Source organism: Colobus angolensis, unplaced genomic scaffold (genome assembly GCF_000951035.1).
Source record: "Colobus angolensis palliatus isolate OR3802 unplaced genomic scaffold, Cang.pa_1.0 Scaffold30, whole genome shotgun sequence".
In the NCBI taxonomy this organism is placed as follows: Eukaryota; Metazoa; Chordata; class Mammalia; order Primates; family Cercopithecidae; genus Colobus; species Colobus angolensis.
This window is the reverse complement of record NW_012116266.1, coordinates 856,217-865,168: the sequence shown is the minus strand read 5'-3', so window position 1 is coordinate 865,168 and position 8,952 is coordinate 856,217.

Below are 8,952 nucleotides of genomic sequence, written 5' to 3'. Positions count from 1 at the left end.
GCTCGGCCTTTCCCCCGGCGCCCTCTGGCCCCGCCTGGAGCGGGCAGCCAAGGAGCGCTGACCAATCGCAGGCCGGGAGGCGATGGGGGCGGGGCGAATACTAATCATGCCGCTCTGGGAACCCGGGCGGGAAGCCCTGGCCAGAAGTCCCTCTGGAGTTCTCTGCCGGCACCCTGGGTGCAGGACTCGCTCCTGTAACGTCCTGGCTTATGCACCTTTGCTCACAGGGCCCCTGCCCTTTTCTGCAGCTAAGCGTCCTTACAGAGTTCAGTGCTTCTTTGAAAGAATTGCTCAAGGAATCATTCTTAGGCGTGGCTGTCTCCCTTCTGCGCTGTCTTGGAACTGTGTGAAAGAAGAGAGAATACTCACTGAGCCCTTTCTGTGTGCCCAACAAAGTGTTAATCCTTTACATCCTTTTTTTTTTTTTTTTTTTTTTTTTTGTGAGACGAGGTTGCTCTGTCGCCCAGGTTGGAGTGCAGTGTCGCGATCTCGGCTCACTGCAACCTCCGCCTCCCGGGTTCAAGCGATTCTCCTGCCTCAGCCTCCCGAGTAGCTGGGATTACAGGCCTGAGCCACCGCGCCCGGCCCGTTTACATCTTAAGATAAGGTCTCACTCCTTACAACAATTCTGCGGCAGGTACTCCCTACAGGTGAAGAAACCGAGACAGACTTGGCCAAGGCAACCGAGCTAGTCATAGTTCCCGCAAGAAAGGGCGACCTCGGCAAGCAAGTTCACCTCCGTATTCCGATCTCCTGCCATTCGCCGCCCCAATGGCAACCCTGGGATTCGAACCCACGTAGTCGGGCAGCGGCATTCACCATCGTAGCCACCCCTCTCCTGTACTATCGAAGCCTCCCTGGCTTCGACCTTTACTTTTGCATCTCTTAACAAATTCTTGTTGTGACAAGAAAGTGGATTTCTTTCTGCCTTTAGAAGACCCAGAAAGATGTGAGTCCTTTATTAGTCGTGGTTTATAATCCCAGGCAGTTCCGAAGTCGCCCGCAGAGAGAAGCGATACCAACCCAGGGCTCTGTGCTGGGCACGGCGCCAGCCTCCCTGTCCCCTCCGGTCCCCGGCTGCCTGCTGCTAAGCCGCGCACTCGCGCGCCGTGGGGGGTCGGAGGGCGCACGGATGGCGGGGACACGGCGGCGCTCTTCAGTTGCGCAATTATGCTACAAGTTTTAAGTGTCCTAAAAATGCCTCTTTTCTATGTATTGTAATTAGATTGGAAGACTGAGGTATTTAGCATACTTGAAATACATTCACACGCCTAGGAAGAGGATTTAAATTGTTTCCTTCTCCCCAAACTCTTCCTTTCACTCGGCAAAGGGCGAAAATAGGCAAGAGGGCCTGGGGAAGAAGAAAATAGGCAAGAAGGAATAGGGACTGGACTAACTGGACTAGATCCAAATCAACCGCGGGTTACTGTCGATCTCCTGTCTCAGATCCCATTGGCACAGGTTGGAAGAATAAATTGCGGAAGTGCCACTCCCCTCCTGCGTATCAACAACGCTTTGTGGGCAATAATGAAGAACATGTGTATTAATCCCAGCCTCCAAGTTAAAAAGGAACAAATATCAATCACTTCGCAGATACCAAAACTATTAATAAACGTTTAAAAGGCCGGGTGCCATGGCTCCCGCCTGTAATCCTAACACTTTGGGAGGTTGAGGTGGGAGGATGGCTTGAACCCAGGAATTTGTAGACCAGCCTGAGCAACATAGCAAGACCCCCCACTCTAAAATACATAATTAAATAAATGAATAAATATACCTTACATCCTTCATTCTCTGGAATTCTACAGGTGTTCATATTTTATCTCTTGTGTTTTGGAATTACTTGGCACTCTGGGTCAGGAAGCATCCCAGGGTTGAAAATAGTGGGAGCTGAAAAGTTGTGGGCATAGCAGTGAGCAAGAAAGGGGAGCCCTCAGTGGAAAGTATGTGCAGACTATGAACATGCCAAGGGAGGCCCATCTCATTCTGTGCTCTTTATGCAACGTGTGTATTACTGGGGATGGACAAGTGTTGGCTAATAATAAAAATTATTTGAAGTTGGAGAATGTTAATCACTCACACTGGAATTTAGCCAGAATATTTGTGTTATTTTACACGGTTCTGTCAGAGGCATTTGAACCGGAGCAACTCCATCTTGGATAGGGACTGGGTAAAATAAGTCTGAGACCTATTAGGCTGCATTCCCAGGAGGTGAAGACATTCTAAGTCACAGGGTGAGATAGGAGGTCATCACAAGATACAGGCCATAAAGACCTTGCTGATAAAACAGGGCGTAGTAAAGAAGCTGGTCAAAATCCAGCAAAACCAAGATGGCCAGGAGAGTGACCTCTGGTCGTCCTCACTGCTTATTATACCTTAATTATAATACATTAGCATGCTAAAAGACAGTCCCACCAATGTCAAGGCAGTTTACAGATGCCATGGCAACCATCAGGAAGTTACCCTGTATGGTCTAAGAGGGGGAGGAACCCTCAATTCCGGGAATTGCCCGCCCCCTTCCGGGAAAACTCATGAATAATCCACCCCTTGTTTAGCATATAATCAAGAAATAACCATAAAAATGGGCAACCAGCAGCATATGCCCTCTGCTCTGTCTACGGAGTAACCATTCTTTATTCCTTTACTTTTTTTCTTTCTTTCCTTTTTTTTTTTTGTTTTTTTGAGACAGTCTGGCTCTGATGCCCAGGCTGAAGTGCAGTGGTGCAATCTCATCTCACTGCAACCTCTGCCTCCTGGGTTCAAGCGATTCTTGTGCCTTGGCCTCCCAGGAAGCTGGGATTACAGGCCTACGCCACAACACCCTGCTAATTTTTGTATTTTTAGTAGAGTCGTGGTTTCGCCATGTTCACCTTCACCAGGCTGGTCTGGAACTCCTGGCCTCAGGTGATCCGCCCACCTCGGACTCTCAAAGTGCTGGATTACAACCATAAGCCACCTCGCCCGGCCCTTTCTTACCAAACTCGCTTTCTCTTTACTCTGTGGACTCGCCCAGAATTCTTTCTTGCATGAGATCCAAAAACCCTCTCTTGGGGTCTGAATCAGGACCCTTTTCCAGTAACGGTTCCGAAGCAAACAATGTTTGTAAACCTTTTCTTCATCAACCGCAAAATCTTAATTTTGCTTGGAGATCTCTAATAATAATAGTGATAGCAGACAACTTTATGGAAAGAAACTTATTTCAGCTGGGCAAGGTGGCTCATGCCAGTGATTTCAACACTTTGGGAAGCTGAGGCAGGAAGATCACTAGGGCCCAGGAGTTCAAGACCAGCCTTGGCAATATAGTGAGACCTCATCTCAAAAAAAAAAAAAGGAGAGAGACATTTTATATTGTATATCTTTTTGTATTGTATTGTGTTGCTTTTTGTTTATATTTTGAAGACAAGTTTAAAATACGCTGACTGTTTAACATTTATTAGGCAGGGTGCTAGACCTCATTTAATTCTCAGATGAAGAAACCGGCATTATAATGACTTTAATGACTTGCTTGAAGTTATTTACTTAGTCTGTGGGAAGAGTCGAAATAAAAATTTTCATACACCATGATGACTACAGTTCATTAACAACATACTGTAAATGAAAATTGCTAAGAGAGTAGATTTTAAGTGTTCTCACCACACAAACAAAAAAGAAGAATACGTAGAGGTAATGCATATGTTAATTAACTCGATTTAACCATTCTAGAAAGTATTCATATGGTACATCATAAATATATACAATTGTTATTTGTCAATTAAAAAATTAAATACTTCACAATTTTCACCTGAGTCATACTTTATTACCCAACAAACTATAGAACACACTGATTTTTTTTTTTTTTTTTTCTTGGAGGGACAGGGTCTCACTCTGTCCCCCAAGCTGGAATGCAGTGGCACGATCTTGGCTCACTGCAACCTCTGCCTCCTTGGTTCTAGTGATCCTCCCACCTCAGCCTTCTAAGTAGCTGGGACTACAGGCGTGCACCACCATGCTCAGCTAATTTTTAAAAAACTTTTTGTAGAGACCAGGTCTCACTATGTTGCTAAAGCTGGTCTTGAACTCCTGGACTCAGGCAATCCTTCCACCTCAGCTTCCCGAAGTGCTAGGATTACAGGTGTGAGCCACTGTGCCTGGCCAAATTTTTTTAAACATGCGATGTTTAAGCATTTAGAACATTGCTAAGCATCCTTGTCTATTTATTCACTCATGTATCCTTCCACCTATCGATTAATCCGTTCATTCACCAAGCATCAAATTTCTGAGTTGAAGACACCACTGCCATATAAAACATAATTTGACACAGCCAAACTCATGAAATTCAACTGAAATTATTGTCCAGGTTGTGTTTATTAATTGATGAAAACATAGAGGATAATGCTAAATATTCCATCTAACAGGCGTGTGACATTCCATAAGTTTTGAAGTATTGGTTTTGGATTTTTGCCATCAGGGAACAGTTACATCATTTTAAAACTTTCTAGATTTGGGCGGTCACGGTGGCTCACACCTGTAATCCTAGCACTTTGGGAGGCCGAGGTGGGCAGATTGCCTGATCTCGGGAGTTTGAGACCAGCCTGGGCAACATAGTGAAACCCTGTCTCTACTAAAATACAAAAAAGTAGCCAGGCATGGTGGCATGCTCCTGTAGTCCCAGCTACTCAGGAGGCTGAGGCAGGAGAATTTCTTGAACCCAGGAGGCAGAGGTTGCAGTGAGCCAAGATTGTGCCACTGCACTCCAGCCTGGGCGACAGAGTGAGACTCTGTCTTCAAAAAAAAAAAAGAAAGAAAGAAAACTTTCTAGATTTATGTTGTTTATACATGCGTTATTTTGTTGAGATTCTTGAAAGTTCAATGCTGTAGGAAGGAATGAACAGGTACCCTTTGTATGTATACTATTCAATATCTTGATAATCAAGCCTGGAATGTTATGTTACATCTAGACACCGTCAATAAATATCTGTGAAATAAATAAATGAGCGAATGACAACTGATACTAACGTTTTCCATTTTAGCAACTGGCATTGAGTCTTTGAATGCAGCTTATCTTATGAACTCTCCCTCTGAGGTTGACCAGGTCCTGTTAAATGAAGCATAAGTCCAAATTTTGGCACTGCCTTTACAAACTAGGCAACCTCAGGCAAGTCACCTAACAGCTCCAGGCCCCCTTTCTTCTCTGTAAAATAGAGTTAGAAATAGTTATCTACCTCTTAGAGCTATAGTGAGGAGTATGTACATTTATATGGTAAAGAGCGTAGAACCATGTCTAGCCCCTAAGTCTATATAGATCTTGGCTATTATTAGTTTTTTTCTAGGGTTCATTCTGTTTCTCCAGTTTTCTGTATTTTCTTTTGTATATTACTTTAACAATGGGAAAAAAAAAACTTTTTTTTTTTCCAGATATACTTTATTTCCAAGCACACTGACAGCTCTCACCAACTATCTCTGGCACTTAGATACTGGCAAATTTAGCGCCAAAGCAGGGATCGTGTCACTTGCCCAGGATCAAAGTGCACACACCTGATATCAGTAACCGTGTGTGCACACTTGCTGGCTCAGGATAGAGAGCCACCAGCCAACCCAAGTTCCTCACAGGTATTTCCAGACTAGCTCCTGACATGTCCTATAGCATCTCTGATCACTCCTCTTCCCATCATATCAGATACGTCGAGACACAAACCAGAGGATTAACACGATGAGCCATTTTCCCAGGTTCAGAATGAGAATTTCTTTTGTAAGTGGGATAATTCAACAGTAATCTTCAGTCCTCTCTTCTCCCACAATGTGGTGGAGATTATAGAAGAGTAAAAGCAGCTTTCTTTTTCTCCCTGGGTAATGGAAGTACTGGACTAATCTTTGCCACGTTGATCAGTGGCTCTCAGCTGCGCGTTACAATCACCTGGGGAGATTTTAGAACTACTGAAGCTTGGGCCCTGTCTAATCAGAGTCTCTGGTTGAGGGACAGACAATGTGTTTTGGTTCATCTGTTTGTTTTGGTGGTTGCTTTGTTTTTAAGTCCTAACCCTGATTTGGCTAGGGTGGAGAACCACTGGCATAGATGGTTTTGGCCTTTCCTCAGTACAGCCCCAAACTTGGGCCTAGGTGAGTCTTTTGCAAAGAGGGTTATTCACATAGTGTGCAAAATGGAACACCAGGAAAAGGTATAAGGAACTGCATTCTAGGCTAATTGCATCCGAGTCTGTTTAGGCTGAAGGAAAAATTACGTAAAGTCACAGAATTGTGATAAAGTGACAACAATGATGACCATTATAAGAGCTACTGATAACATTGAGCACTTCCTATGTACATGCACTGTAGTAAGCATTTGATATTTTATGCATACCTTTTTATGCCTAAGAATCCTGTAAGATTGATTTTATTATTCCCATTTTATAGATGAAAAACCATGGCTGGGCAAGTGGCTCATGCTTCTAATCCCAGCACTTTAGGAGGCTGAGGTGGGAGGGTCTCTTGAGCTCAAGAGTTTGAGACCACTCTGGGCAATATAGGGAGACTTCTATCTCCACACAAAAAAAGTTTTTATTTTTATATTAGTGGGGCATGGTGGCAGGCACCTGTCATTCCAGCTGCTTAGGAGGCTGAGATGGGAGGATCACTTGAGCCCCAGAGGTTGAGGCTGCAGTGAGCCATGGTCACGCCACTGCACTTCACTCCAGCCTGGGTGACAGAGTGAGACCCTGGCTCGAAAACAAACAAAAACCTGAGGTTCAAACAAGCTGAGTGACTTGCTGAAGTTTGCACACCTTCCAACTTGGAGGGTTTTCCTGGCCCCAAAGCCAATACTGTCATCCACTGCAGCCTTCACTGCAGCCTAGCAGCTACCATTCATCAAGTACAGGACCCTAAGAACCACCAGATGGTCAATCTTGAGATAAGCAATTTTTCTTGTTCCTTAGCACCTTTTTCCTGGGACTCTCCAATTCTGGTGTGGCCTCTTGTGGCGGGGTGGTTCAAGCATGGAAAAGCTGAGGACCTGAGATTCATCTTGAATCCAGTAAGCGTCCAGAGGCAACACGTTCTTTGGGGTTTGCAGAGCAAGCAGGAGGTGGACTGCCCCTTAGGCTAGATTATAGAACCTCCTGGTATCTTGGCAGAGGGAGCTTCAGTTCATTAAACATTGACTCTGCACCTGCTGTGAGCCAAGCACTGGTGCCAGGGTCACAAGATGAAAAGGCAGGAACTTACAATGCAGGGCATAGTGGGAGCTCACTCGAGGCACTTAGAACAGCCTGGTGGTTCAGGGAAGACCCAGGCTGGTCTATGAGTTAATTGGTCTGTCAGGGTTTAGTATAGGAAGTAGAAATCTCTGTAGGTATTTCTTTTTTTGTTTTTTCAGACAGGGTCTTGCTCTGTCACCCAGGCTGGAGTGCAGTGGTGCAATCAAGGCTCACTGCAGCCTCAACCAACTGGGCTCAAGCGATCCTCCCACCTCAGCCTCCTGAGTAGTTGGAGCTACAGGCCTGTGTCACCATGCCCAGCTAATTTTTGATTTTTTGTATAGATGGGGTTTTGCCAAATTGCTCAGGCTGGTCTCCAGCTCCTGGGCTCAAGCCATCAGCCTGCCTTGGCCTCCCAAAGTGCTGGGATTACAGGCATGAGCCACTACGTCTGGCCTCTCTAGGTATTTTAAGCAGAGAAAAATTTAATACTGAGAATCAAGCAGAGATTACACAATTGTCGGGAGGGCTGGGGGGATGCACGCCAGGGGGTACCCACCAAGGGCCCACCACAGTAGCCGTGCTCCTGAAACCAGGATGGTGGTGCTGTTGCTGCAACTGCCTGTGACAAAGGCAACTGCCACACAAAGCTGGCGACCATCCAGTCAGAAGGGACACTGAGTCCAGCAGCATTCAGTGCCTTCAGCCCGCTTGCTTTATGCAGCAGCCACCACAGCAACAGCGGAATGGTGGCTTCTGCTTTGCCTGCCAAATCTCACACGAGAACTTATTTCAGATCCACACCTGAGCTGTAAGGAATTCTGGGAAATGTAGTTTTTTTTTAAAGATGAGGTCTTACTATGTTGCCGAGGCTGAGTCTTGAATTGAGCTCAAGTGAGCCTCTCGTTTCAGTTTCCTGAGTAACTGAAACTCTAGGCATACACTGTCACACCTGGTGCTTGGAAAGTAGTTTCGAGGTTTCCAATCTCTCCAACTAGACTAGAGGAATAGAAAGATAGAAAGGAGGCCAGGAGAGTGAAGCCTCAGTGTCTACTATGTGTGCAAAAAAAGTGAGAAGGACTTCCTGGATGGAGGAATCAGCCCAGGCAAAGGGCTGGAGTGAGGCTGGCACAAGTGGTGAACAAAGCCAGGAGTGAAGCTGGTACAAGTGGTGAACAGCTGGGGATTACCAGGTTATCAAGAAGTAACAGAAGCAACTGAGTCATGGTTTGTATCTGAAAGTCAAACTTGTACCTGATTAGTCACTCGTGTCTAATCAAAGTATTCTTTTTGTCTTTTTTTCCCCCTTTTTGTGGAGAAGAGGATCTCACTACATTGCCCAGGCAGGTCTCAAATTCCTGGGCTCAAGCTGTCCTCCCACATCTGCCTCCCTAAGTGCTGGGATTACAGGGTGTAAGCCACCACATCCGGCCAAAGTGTTTTTTAATGAGTTAAATTCATATACACACTCTACCTAAAACACTTCTTTATTGATACAGTGTTTGATTATCCAACTCATTACTAATGCAAAAGGACAGAGGAAAGGAGCAAAGAGCACAAGAGGGAAAAAACAAGAGTGTTGGGTGATACCCACAAAGAAAACCGAGCCTAAACCTTCCCCAGGCTTCATGCTACGAACACTATTGATTACTACCCGAGTTATCTCTCCTTTCAATTTTCTAACAGAACCCCAGTTGGTTTTTTGTGTTTTGATTTGTAGGCATCTACCCTTCTTTTCACAGCCATGTGCTTCAGTGGAGGCAGGAACTCCAGTCCAAGCCCA